The sequence below is a fragment of the Lissotriton helveticus genome, chromosome 5_1 (assembly GCF_964261635.1).
Source record: "Lissotriton helveticus chromosome 5_1, aLisHel1.1, whole genome shotgun sequence".
NCBI classification, from domain to species: domain Eukaryota; kingdom Metazoa; phylum Chordata; class Amphibia; order Caudata; family Salamandridae; genus Lissotriton; species Lissotriton helveticus.
Window position 1 is genome coordinate 333,234,733 of NC_136065.1, and position 13,881 is coordinate 333,248,613.

Below are 13,881 nucleotides of genomic sequence, written 5' to 3' on the forward strand. Positions count from 1 at the left end.
GAGCACTTAATAAATATATATTATCTGAAAGAGACTATTAGTTATAGATTCATTACCTTAGAATTACCCCAGGTGTCAGACTGGAAGCGAAGAGATTTTTTCTTAGCAGAACCCCTGCGCATCGGTTGGCGGCGTCGGTCGACACTGCATACGGCGTCAGTGTCATGGTCACTGGGATGACATTGTGGTGTCTACTTAGACTATACCCCTGCGCGCTGACCTCAGTTCTTTCTTTTTCCGCGCCAAGGCAGCGCAGAGCCAGAGAGAGTGTGCCCCTTAGTCACTTTTTGACTAAACTTTTGTCGACCACTTTTGAGTCTTCGAATCCTGATACACGAGGGATGTCCAGTTGTTGGCCCGGTTTCAAGCCCTGTGACTCCTGTCACAAGTTGATGTCGGTCACCGATCCGCACTTAGTGTGTCCCTGGAGCGCGACCAAGACCCGAAGTCGTGCTCCGACTGCCGGGCCCTGAACCCGAAGTCTTTGCGGGAGCGGTCCCGAAAGCTTTTGGAGGCCTGGCAGTCTGCTCTGCGCCGTTCGAGGTTCTGGTTGAGGAGAAGGTCGTGGGGCCAGTCACAGATTCACCACCATTTTTCCTCGAAGTCTTCGCACTCCTCTGGTAAGTCAAAGCACTAGAAGAAAACTAAGAAGCATAGTCGCTCTTCACCTTCTCCCTGTCCGTCAGCCGACGCGACGCAGGACCCGGAGCGTCACACGCTCCGGCTCCTTCCTCGAAGCCCGCTGGGACAGCTCCATGCTTCCCTCCCTTTCCCAGAACCGGAGCGTCCCCTGCCCAGCTTCGTGCATTTTACGAAGCTTTGCACAGCATCTTTGGGAAGCTGGACTCCGCAGGCACGCCTTCCAGCCCCACGGACTCGGCTGGGCGCCCTGGGTCTTTGATGCCGACGGCTCCGGCCTCGGTGCCACAGGGTCCCCAAGGATCCAGGCCTGGATTTGCATCGGCCGACCTCAAAGGTACCTTCCCCGGTGCCGATTCCAGTGACTACGCCCCCAGCGTCGGTTGCGCCCCCAAACATTATCTACCCCAGCCTCACCCCTGACTTATTATCTGTCCCAGCCTCACCCCTGACTTGGACCGTCGTCGGAGGGTACTTTTGTACCGGTGTTAATCCCTAGCATTCCCTACCACCCTGAGTGGCAGCTTGAGGAGAGTAAGAGGGACTGGGATGGGTCTGTTGATCCTCTAGCAGATCAACTTGGGGAGCCGGACTGGCGAGAGGAGTTCGGTGATGCCAGTGGTCAGGATACCTCCCCAGACAGTGGTATGCTTTCTCCCCCTACCGTGGCTACGGAGGAGGCTGTGGTTTTGCTTAGGTCAGCTAAGGCCTTGGGCCTTGAGCTTCCAACCATGGCTGTCAGGACTAACCACCTGACTGAGGGTGCTTCAGCCGGCAGTAGCCTCTTTGGAGCCCCTGCTGCCTTTTAATGAGGCCCTCACTGCCATTCTTCTGGGCACTTGGTCCAAACCCAGCACAGGGACTCCTGTCGACAGGATGGTTATCCAACGCCACTCTCCGGTCCCGGGCGACACACTTTTTCTCTCCCAACACCCTTCCCCTGAGAGCTTGGTGGTGCAAACCTCATCCTCAAAAGGCGCATTCCCTACAGCTCCCCCAGATAGGGAATCCAGGAAGCTGGACCATCTTGGGAAGAAGATGTTTTCTTCTGCCAGCTTAGGACTTCGGTCGGGGAACACCACGTCTCTTGGCCCGTTATACACACACGGTGTGGGATACGGTCGCTCAAGGGCTGCCACAGTGCCTGGAGGAGTCCCGGGCTGCTTACCCGCCGTGTTGTTGAGGGTCAAGACGCAGCTATGTTCACCATCCGGTGTGGGCCGGATACCTCCAACTCTCTGGGTAGGACGGTTTCCATGTCGGTAACCCTGAGGTGCTACGCCTGGCTGAAGACGTCTGGCTTCTCTGGGGATGTCCAATCCACACTTTGGACATGCCTTTTGATGGCTGTCGCCTGTGTAGTGACAAGGCAGACAACGCGCTCGAGCGCTTTAAGGACTCTAGGGCTACGGCCAGATCCTTGGGCTTCGCAGAAACTTCTAGCCAGCGCAGTCTGCCTTTCACCCCTTTCGTGACAACGGAAGGGGTGCCCTGCCGCATTCTATCCAATCTAGCCCCAGGGCGACGCACGCTACCCAGCCTCTGCGCAGATGTGGGACCCAGCAACGCGGGTCTGGGGGCCAGCGGGCTGGCCAGTCCACCCATCCTCCTGCAGCAGCCTCCAAACGCTCCTAGTCGGACCTTTCAGGGCCAGCGGAGGCCAGTGGGCGACAGGATTCGCCATCACCTCTCCCACTGGCAAAAAAATCACGTCAGAGAGGTGAGTTTTGCCGATAATCCGAAGACCCTACCCCACCCCCTCCATGCCACCAACACTCCATCACATGTCGGAGGATCACTTGGTTCTTCTCCGCCAGGAAGTTATGGCTCTCTTGGCCAAGGGGTATATCGAACGAGTCCCTGTGCCAGAAGTAGATCGTGGTTACTACTCCCACTACTTCCTGGTACCCAAGAAGGACAAAGGCCTGCATCCTATCTTAGACCTCATAGACGTCAACCACTTCCTCCAGAAGGAGAACTTCAAAAAGTTAACTTTGGCTCAGGTCTTGTCTGCCCTCGCCCCTGGAGACTGGATGTAGCGTTGGACGTGCAGGACGCTTATTTCACATCCCCATCTTGCCTGCCCACCGGCGTTCCCTATGGTTCACGGTAGGCAACGAGCATTTTCAGTTTACCGTGCTCCCCTTGGGCCTTACCAGCGCCTATCAGGTGTACAAGAAAGTGATGGTCACAGCTCATCTGTACAGATCAGGGGTTCTTGTCTTGCCTATCGCGACAGCTGGTTGTTGAAGGCGGGCTCGCCCTAGGCTGTCGTCTTCCACCTCCAGACTACTGCTGATCTCCTGCACTCTCTGGGGTTCACTATCAGTGTGCCGAAGTCTCATTGGAATCCCTCTCAGAAGCTCCTTTTCATCGGAGCAGTTCTGGCTACAGAGCAGTTTCGGGTTTATCCTCACGAGCAGCGAGTCCAGGATATTCGGGCTATGATACTGATGTTTCAGCCTCTATCCCGGATTTCGGTGAGAATGACCCTGAAGCTGCTGGGCCTCATGGCCTCCTGCATCCTGCTGGTGGATCATGCCAGATGGCATATATAGGCTTCGCAGTGGGACCTGAAGTTCCAGTGGGAGCAGCATCCGGGAAATCTTTCCTATGTCGTCCAGATCTCTGAGGGTACTGCAAGTCCGTTGCAGTGGTGGCTCACGAACCGGGATTCGGTCAACTGCAGATCCCTCTCCCTCCCCCTACAAGTGTTCGGAGTGGTGACGGATGCGTCACTCCTGGGATGGGGTGGCCACATGGGAGAGGCTGAGATCAGAAGCCTCTGGTCTCCGACTCAGCCAAGGCTCCACATCAACCTTCTGGCGCTGCGGGCGATTCGTCTTGCACTGAAGGCATTCCTTCCTTCTGTCAAAGGAAGAGTAGAGCAGGTGTTTATGACTAGACAACACCACCGCCATGTGGTACTGCAACAAACAGGGTGGGGTTGTGGACCCTATGTCAAGAGGCTTTTCGCCTTTGGACATGGCTGGAACATCAGGGCATGAACCTGGTGGTTCAACACCTGGCAGGTTCCCTGAACGCCAGGGCAGACAAACTCAGCCGCCGGTGCATGATGGATCACGAATGGTGTCTTCACTCTGAGGTAGTGCAAGGTCTCTTTCAGCAGTGGGTAGAGCCTTAGTTAGATCTATTTGCCACCGAACAGAACGCGCAATGTCAGCAGTTTTGCATCTTGGAGTTTCCATGGTGCCACTCGCTCGGCGACGCCTTTTGTCGCGAGTAGAATTGCGGCTTCCTGTACGCCTTTCTGCCTGTACCACTTCTGCCCAGAGTGCTGAAGAAGATCAAGCGCGACCGGGCCCAAGTCATTCTTGTGGCTCCGGACTGGGCACAAAGAGTCTGGTACCCCGAGCTCTTGAGTGTGGCCATCGATCCTGCGATCAGACTGCCTCTTCGGGTGGATCTTCTGATGCAGCAGCAGGTGACGGTCCTCCATCCGAATCTGTCCAGTCTCCACCTCCTTGAGTGCAGATTTGACAGTTTTCAACCTTCCTCCCAAAGCATTTAACATCATCTTGGCAGCAAGGCGTCCGTCCACTAAAACGGTATAAGACTGTAGATGGAACAAACTTGTGGCATGATGCACAGCAAAGGCTGTGGACCCCCTTTCTGCCCCTTTTTCAGAGGTTCTCCTTTTCATTCTTTCTTTGGCCCAGCAGGGCTCAGCTCTGAGCACTCTTACAGGCTATCTTTCAGCCTTTCTTCGCCTTCCTGATCAGCCTTCTCTTTTCAAGTCCACGATTTTTAACAGATTTCTGAAGGGCATTACTCATCTCTTTCCTCCTTCTCCTTTCGTAATGGCCCAGGGGGACTTGAATCTTGTCCTCACTTATCTTATGTGTGCTCCCTTTGAGCCACTACATAATTGTCCTCTTCGTCTCCTTACTTTGAAGACTGCTTTCTTGCTTACCATCCCCTCTGCTCGCAGGGTCAGTGAGCTTCAGGCTTTATCTTCCAAACCTCCCTTTCTTGCTGTCCACCCAGACAAAGTGTTTCTTCGTACTTGGTCCTCTTTTCTGCCCAAAGTGGTTACCTCTTTCCACATAGGTCAGACCATCACATTGCCCTGCCCACCTCTGCACCCTTCCAAAGAGGAGGAGAGACTCCACCATCTGGCCCCAAAACGTGTGCTGTCCTTCTACCTTGACCGCACTAAGACTTCCGGGTGGGCGATCAACTCTTCGTGGGTTATGTGGGCGCCAAGAAAGGTCGGGCAGTGCACAAACGTACCATCTCTCGATGGATTGTCCTGTGCATTAAGATCTGATATTCTTTGGCTAAAAAAGAACCTCAAGTAGGACTGCGCGCCCACTCTACCAGGGTGACGGCAGCCACTACTGCCTTGGGCGTGGAGTTCCGCTGGTTGACATCCAAGTCCGGAGAGGCTGCTTTTTCGTCTGTTCTGTTCTCCAGGACTTGCTGGTGTGAACTTAGTTTGCAGACCCACCTCCTGGGTTGGCATTGCTGGGGTATCTATTCTAAGGCAAGGAATCTATAACTAATAGTCTCTTTCAGATGAACAAGTTACTTAACTTCGGTAACAATGTATCTGTCAGAGACATATATTAGGTATAGATTCCTTACTCCCTCACCCATCCTCCCTGTTCTGCGAACTGACTTCTAGGGATAGCAACTCCCTTACAGGGCCCTAGTTTGGTGCACTAGTGGTGAGTCTCTTGAATGGCTCTGCTCTTCTGGCATGGAAAGTCATGTCAGAACTGACGTCAGCGCACAGGGGCGGCATCTAAGTAGACACCGCACCGGCATCCAAGCGACCCCGACGACAGACGGAGTTGACCGACGCCATCTACCAACGCGCAGGGGTACTGCTAAGAAAACATTTCTCCAGATCCAGTCTGACGCCTGAGGGTAATTCTAAGGTAAGGAATCTATAACTAATACATGTCTCTGATAGAGGCATTGTTACCGAAGGTAAGTAACTTGTTCATATATATGTATAGCATAAAACATGTACGTAGTACTTTAATAGAAATATATGTCTAATAAAGACCTACGTACATATTGTATGATGAATTTATGTATATATATATATATATATATTTTTTTTTTTGTATGTGCTCCGGGGACTATTGATGTGGATCGCCTGGAAGAGAAACCAACGTACATTAGGAATGTGTATTCTTTCTATCTCGTGCACAGAGCATATGTGCAAAAACACACTAACACACACGTGCACACCCACACCCCCCCCCCCCCAGGTTAAGCTAAAAATGTCTTATGTACATTGAATTTTCCTTTATTAAAACTCTTACCAAACTCCAGCATTTGCGTAAATCAGAAAAAGAGAGCATAGGGTTAAACACAGCCTTTATAGAAGAGAAAATTGTAAGGGAATGGTAAGGCATTGTTAGCCAATAGGCTCCATTTAAAGCATAGCAAGTGAATATTGGCACCATGCCTTTAAGACCTCCCGAACCTCCTGTATCCCATCATGCCCCAAGGGTGACAGGTCAGTTATTTTTTCTGGCTCCTTTTCTGAGGAAACTGGAGCTATGAGCTCTCTGTTTTTGATTTTTTTTTTTGTCCTAAATGTCCTTCTAAAACAATTTTTTCTGTGATTTACTTGACGTCTTTTTACACCCAGAGGGAGGAAGAATTAATTACTGACGAGATTTTCTATTTTGTCCTGTCAAAGATGCCTTCCCTTTTCGTTAAGTGCCCTGCCTGTGGTAAAAAGAACGAACAGACTGACCTCCAATCTGTCTTACCCCATACTCCTCTGCCCGAGTCTTGCCACCTTTGCCAGAAATGCTCTATAATTTTAAGAGTTCAAGATAAAATGTCTCCCTGCTCTTAAAGAGAGGGAACAATGTGGATCAACAGGAGGATCTTACATCTTCCTTGAACGCTACCTCTCTTCAAACACTCTAGCCAGAGGCAGCTCTCCTGACAGACATAAAATAAGGAGAACAAGCGCAACATCCAGAGGTAGGAAAATACCTGTTTGTTCCCTGTCAGGATCGACGTTGAAAGTGCCCCCAAGGCACTCTTCACCCGCATTGCAGTCTTCGGCAATGAAACGATGTCCAACATCGAGAGACTACACCAGAAAGGTCTCCATTGATGGTGATACACAAGTCTTCGAAAACCACAGCACAAAGGGAAGTCCCAACGTTGTCACACCATCGCTCTGCTTCAATGCAAGAAAAGTCTGCGTCAATGGTAGGTCTCCTCCAGTCGATGTCGAGGCAAATACACCTCTTAGACACTCCATCAATGACCACTGATTATGCAGTTCGTCGTCGAGGCATACTACATTGAAGACTCCATCGACTGTGTCTCTTTTTTCCGCTCTACGTCAAGACACACTTCATCGAGGCAGATGCCTCCGTCGGTGGCAGCCAGGTGCCGTTCGACATCTAGATAGACATCTCCGTTGGTGGCAACCAAGCGTCAATCGACGTTGAGACAGACCTCTCCATCGATGGCAACAAGGCACCAATCGACGTAGAGACAGGCACCTCCTAGGCAGTCTCCATCGACTGCAGCGAGGCGCCATTCGACATCGAGAACTCACCACCTAAGCATCGTGACAGGCTATCGTCGATGACCGCATCTTGTTGCTCAACATTTAGGCAGCATTCCTCTGCTGACAGGTCTATACAGCAGTAAAGGGCTTCAGCTGTGTCTTTGGGAGCTTCCTCCCACTCTTCTGCATGGGGTCAAAGAACTCCCCACCAACCAGAGGCTTTGCAAACACCTATTCACCATTCTCCATGTTGGCTGTAGTGTGAGCAACTGGCCTGTTCCACAGATTCCGGATTCACACAACTCATGAACAGCTTCACCTTCACTGTCTCCACGAGGACACCATCTCCAAAGCCAACTCTGCAAGCGAAAACTCCCATAGCCCGCTTGGCAGAGGCCAGCTCTCCTAGGGCCCAAACAAGATCCAAGTTATCTAGGGAGACCACTCCTTGGTGCAGAACCCAGTCACCGACAAGGAGTAGATCTCAACGTACGGGCAGAGCAAGATCCTCTACACCTGCCCGAAGGTCTTGCTCACGTAGATCCCCTACATCCACCAGATTATCAACGAGATTACTCACCAACTCTTAAGGACACTCCACTAGTGGGAGTATCCCCAATAGATGGCCAAAATACTTTCAATGAGGTGTTAGAGGGGTTGCCAAGCTCAACATTGATATTCCAGCACCTGCAACAACCTCATCAGTTATTTACATGGTAGGTCCTCCTCAAGAACGTGCTGCCTTTAGTCCTAGGTCTGCTCCAGTCAGTCATGGACATTTTTCTTACCCCTACCTCCCTTCGAGCGGCTCCGGCATGAATTTGAAAGAAATATAAAGCTACGGATCAAGACCCATTATTTCTGAGAACCGACCCTCGACCAGACTCCATGTCATTATAGCCACCGCCAAGAAGATACACTCCATCGCTGCTGCTTCATCCGTCCAGCTGGACAAGGACAGTAGACAGATGAAACCTTGGGAGGGAAATTGTGCTGCACCTCTGCCTCTTTTATGAAAGTGTCTAGCACTGCAGCATTACAAGGTCAATATGATCGGTCTATCTGGGACTCGCTGGCTAGATTTACAGAAAAGCTTCTGAGGGAAGACGGGCAGGACTTCAAAGAGATCCTGCTAGGAGGAGGCTTGGTTGCTAACCAAATAATTAACTCAGCTGCAGATGGCTCTGACCTTGTGGTGCACGGATATTCACACGGTGTATGTGCCAGATGCTCATCATGGCTTTGTCTTACAGGCCAGAAGCCAGAGGCACAGCAACACATCCTCAGTGTTCCTTTCACTGGCAACTCATTGTTTGGCTCCAACACTGATGATGAGATGGCAAAATGAAAACCGAGTTTGACACACTCAAAGCCGTCGGCCTCGAAAAATGCAAAGACTTCCATCGATGGTACAGGCCTTATGACAGGAGTCCTTACCATCAGAGGGTTCAAACCCCTTACTTGGCCCCACGTCAACAAGCCATATCTCACTACCAGCACCCACATCAATGTGTGGACGAGGAGCTGTTGGACAACTACTAGCTTCCTTCAAGACACGAGGCAAACAATGAGGTATTGCTTCCTCCGTCGCTTGCACCCAATCCAGTGTGGGGGGAGGATGTATCACCAAACATCTAAATAAGTGTCACAACATCACCAGCCACAAGTGGGTGCTGAATATTGCAGAGAATGGGTACGCACTTCGCTTCAAGTCCCCGCCACCAGCGGTTCCACCATCAAAAACCTCTTGTCATCAGCAAAGTCTACTACTGAACAAAGTCTTCAATCCACTTCGTAAGGAGGTCATAGAGGAGGTACGGGTATATTCTCCATATTTCCTTGTGAGGAAAAAATTCAGACCCATTCTGCTAAACAAATACATTAAAAGCAAAACCTGCTGCACACTTATAAAAAGTTCAAGCACAAAAAATGTCTCAATGGACATAAAGTTCAATGAACACAGACGGAGGATTGGAGCATCAGTGCTTAGGTTCTTCTTTTTTATTTTCTGTTCATGGAAAAGCCAGCCGACACGTGTTTCGTCGCCAGAAAACACAGTTTCCGCGACTCCTCAGGGCTGTAGGAAATAGATATATAACCACAGGTCGCGGTGCCGGTGATAATTCCGACCCAGCTCCGCTCGAGACCGGGTTATTAAATGCTTTGTAATTTCAAAGTTCTCTTCTCCAACGAGTGCGTGGTGAAGATTCTATGTTTAGTGATATTTCTCAGTGTAGCTTTCTACAGTTCTCGCGTTTGAAACACGCTACTAGGATATATTCCAAAGCTTCATCACCTGAAGAACGCTACACTGAGAAATATCACTAAACATAGAATCTTCGCCACGCACTCGTTGGAGAAGAGAACTTTCAAATTACAAAGCATTTAATAACCCGGTCTCGAGCGGAGCTGGGTCGGAATTATCACCGGCACCGCGACCTGTGGTTATATATCTATTTCCTACAGCCCTGAGGAGTCGCGGAAACTGTGTTTTCTGGCGACGAAACACGTGTCTGCTGGCTTTTCCATGAACAGAAAATAAAAAAGAAGAACCTAAGCACTGATGCTCCAATCCTCCGTCTGTGTTCATTGAACTTTATGTCCATTGAGACATTTTTTGTGCTTGAACTTTATATAAGTGTGCAGCAGGTTTTGCTTTTTCTGTATACAGTGTGTTTACCAAGCACACTTTGAGGGGTTTCAGGGAATCACCCCTCATCTGCATGCACCTTTTGTTTCACTGCGTTCTCCTGCGCGTCAACCTGAGCAGTGCGCCCAGCATTTCCCTTACAACTAAAACCCTGTTTGTTGTTGTTAAACAAATACATTAAGACAGGAGAAACTCAGAATGCTTGCTCTCCCCTAGGTGTACCCCCAGCTCCACCAGGAGGACTGGGTGTGTTCCATCAACCTTCAGGATGCCTACTTCTACATTCCAATCACCAGGAAGCATTGGATGTTTCTGAAGTTCCAACTCAAAGGCTGCACTACCTTGGTGCAACCCTGAACACAGAAATCGCCAAAGTGTGTCCTATCCTCAATTGCTCAGAAGTGTACCAACCTCTTTCACAAGCCGCATCCATCAGCCAGACAGATTGCGTCGGTCTCGGGGTCAATTGCCTCATATATATTCCTTGTTCCCAATGCCAGACCCCACATGAGACTCCTCCAACAGAATCTGGAGGCTCAATGGAATCAGTTCACTGACCATTGGGACAAAAAGCTCACCTTGTCACAAGCTGCAAAAATGTTGCTACTGTGATGGTCTCGCCGTCAAAATCTTCTCATCGGTCTTCCTGTTCACCAGGACACAGACAAAAAACACTCATAACAAATGCGTCTCCCCAGGGATGGGGGCTCACATGGGTACCCTACAGACACAGGGCCTGTGGTCAGCCAAGGAACAACTGTACCATACCATATCAATATGCTGAAGCTGCGGGCTGTCCATCTAGCCCTCAAGTACTTCTATCCTTCCATTCAAACCAACACACTCCTGATCCAAACGGACAGCATGACCACGATGCACTATCTGACCAAGCAAGGGGGACTAACTCTCACCCCCTATCCCTGTAAGTGCAGGTCATCTGGAACTGGCTCATAACAAGAAGGTGATAATCTCGGTGATTCACCTACCAGGTGTCCAGAACACACAAGTTGATTCTCTCAGCAGAAACGCACATCTGGATTCTGCACGACGACGACGTGCCAGGCATTTTTCGAGAATGAGGGCATCTGCAGATCCAACATGTTTGCAGGCAAAAGCAACAAAAAAATCCCAGACTTTGCATCCAGGTTCTACCGACCAGGGACAAAGGGGAATGCCCTTTTGATCAATTGGTCCTGGATATTACTGTACACGTTTCCTCCCATTCCCTTGATACCGACAGTCATCAGCAAACTGTACCAAGACAGGACCAGAATGATCCTAATAGCTCCGGAATGGCCTCCATTTCTGAGAAGCAGCTGTTCCTCATCTAAGCAGGTGCCTCTGCTTAGATGAGGATCCATCTTCTGCCTTGACTCCTAGTAATGGTTTTGAAGATTTCAATTGCAGTTGTGATTACTGTGGGGAGCATCTGTTGTTTCTAGGTAGGATCCCACCATGGCCTGGTGATCCAGACGAGGGATGCCTTCCATGGTTTAGGTGGATAGTTGTTTCTGCAGTTTACTGACTGTGGTGTGAGGTGGTGGCTTTGTCTTTTCTTTAGACAGCTTATGTTGTGCTCGCTGATATTTTGTTAGTTTTCCTCCCCATGATACTGAGTTATGGTCCCGTTGTGCTGTCTCCTTTATGTTTAGTGCTCTAGGAGTATGGTTATAGTAGAGAATGTTTGGCTAGACCGGTCGGCTTGCTATTGAGTGCCACCATTCTTTTCCTTTACGGTTAGAGCGTTTTTTGTATTCGGGGCATCTCTTTGAACTGACCCCTTGATTTTCCCACCCCTTTGTAGGTTTCTATAAGGATAGGTGTACCCCTTTCAGAGCCAGCCTATCGGAACTTCTGCAGTTTATGGTTATTGGACAAGAAATTGTGGGTTTGTCTCTTCTGATTCGCCGCCTTCTTGCTTCATTTGGAAGATTCTGTACCTGCATCTTTGTATTCAGTACTGTGTGCTGGTTTTTACTACACCTACTTTGCAATTCTTCTCTCTGAATATAATATTTAGGTTCACCTGCTTCAGTAATGCGTAAATGTTTTACTACAAAGCGGCAAGGAAGTAGTTTCGTTCCACAGCTTGTTCTTGCTTTACTAAATGATATAAATGTATCCGTAATAGGGAACGAAACAGGCTTATTTTAGTCTGTCAATATTCAAACTAGGATGTTTGGCACTTCTGTATTCCAAGCTTAAATTACTTTCTTCCATCAGCATGGCCCGTTCCTGGATTGTATAATGACGATAGCCCTCTCTCAAGTACAAGACTCTACTGTTAGATGGTTGGTAGTTAGAATACGTTCCATGTAGCAGAAGCTTTGCTTATTAGAAGTCACGGCCAGGGGCATCTGTTTAGAGATCATGCCTCCAAGGGGACAGAAGCTCATAAAACACATATTTGTTTGATCTCCCCATGTGTCTTCTCTGGAAAATTAACTACCCATCAGCTTTTTAAGATTAAGTCAATCCACTGCCTCGCCCCTTTTCAACTACAACAACCGAACTGGGCCATTACGATTATGCAGCAGACATATGGGAATTATGGTTTTATCAAAGCACACTAGGTCTAAAATAAACTCCCTTTGGGTTATTTATTCAGCATACCATTCAGATTCTCACACCACAAACGACATTTAAATGTTACCAAATACTCTAACATTTGCCAGGAAATCAAATATTAAAAAATATTTGTATTTATTATTATTAGATTGGTTCCAAAAGATATATTCATATATTTAATTCATTAACAATTTCAATATTCGTTAAAATGCATGCCAAAATGCAACAACCAAAATTAAAATCACATATATAGTGTATATAAAAACCATTCAATACAAAAACATCAATCAAATTGCAGTCAGTTAATGTCTCATCTCATAGCCGTTTATAATTATTGCACATTAGCCTGTGAGCATTCTAGGAACTTTTTTTCAAACAAGTAGGCCAAAAAGCGACACGTTTCAGAGGCATACAGAGGTCCAACCTCCTTCTTCAGGCTTGTTACTAATCCATTCCAAACAATGTTATCAAGGTATACACCAGTTGTAAATCCTTGCTGGAAGTTTCCTATTCTGCTAAAAAATGTATGAGAACACCCGCCGTTATCGTGATGTTTGGAGGGGAAACGTCTCCACTCTTCGTGCACTCATGTTTATGATGACACACGGGCATATGATTGGTTACTTGAGTTTACTTTCTTTCCTATTGATGCCGTTAAAATATCCTTAAAATCCAAAACGATGCATGACATTTTGTCTTTTTCTTTCTAGTCTTTTCGTAGTCAGTATTTCTATCTGGCTCCGGAGTATGCTGAGGAGATTTTTGAATCCCGGACATCCGAGGAGCGTGCAGATAGAAATACTGACTACAAAAAGGATATTTTAACAGCATCATTAAGAAAGAAAGTAAAACTCCAGTCTGTATACCTTGATAATATTGTTTGGGTCGGATTAGTAACAAGCCTGAAGAAGGAGGTTGGACGTGTGTAAGCATCCGAAACGCATCACTTTTTGGCCTACTTGTTTGAAAAAAAGTTCCTAGAATGTTCATAGGCTAATGTGCAATAATTGTAAACGTCTATGAGATGAGACATTAACTGGCTGCAAGTTGATTGATTTTTTTTTTATTGAATGGTTTTTATGTACACTATATATGTGATTTTAATCTTTGTTGCATTTCGGTGCATTTTTGCAAGCATTTTAACGAATATTGAAATTGTTATTGAATGAAATATAAGAATATATCTTTTGGAACCAACCTAATAATAATAAATAAAAAGATTTTTTAATAATTCATTTACTGGCAAATGTTGGAGTATTTGGTAACAATTAAATGTTGTTTGTGGTGTGAGAATCTGAATGCTATGCTGAATAAATAACCCAAAGGGTATTTATTTTAGACCTAGTGTCTTGGTGGTGTCCTGTCTCTTTGGTGTGTTGGACCCCTCTCTTTTTTTTTAAGAGTTTATCAAAGCACAGCAAAAACCATTTCTCTGTGTAAACACCTGCATGTGTATATTTGCCAAATGTTGCATTACACACACTTTTTTAACTTTGTTATTTTTGTATCC

General features: G+C 47.7%; 1 protein-coding gene across 1 annotated transcript in view; it reads left to right on the plus strand.

The window, feature by feature from the left end:
• The window catches only part of ATAD3A (ATPase family AAA domain containing 3A), a 446,196-nt gene that overhangs the window by 377,670 nt on the left and 54,645 nt on the right, over nt 1–13,881 (plus strand). The window lies entirely within an intron of this gene.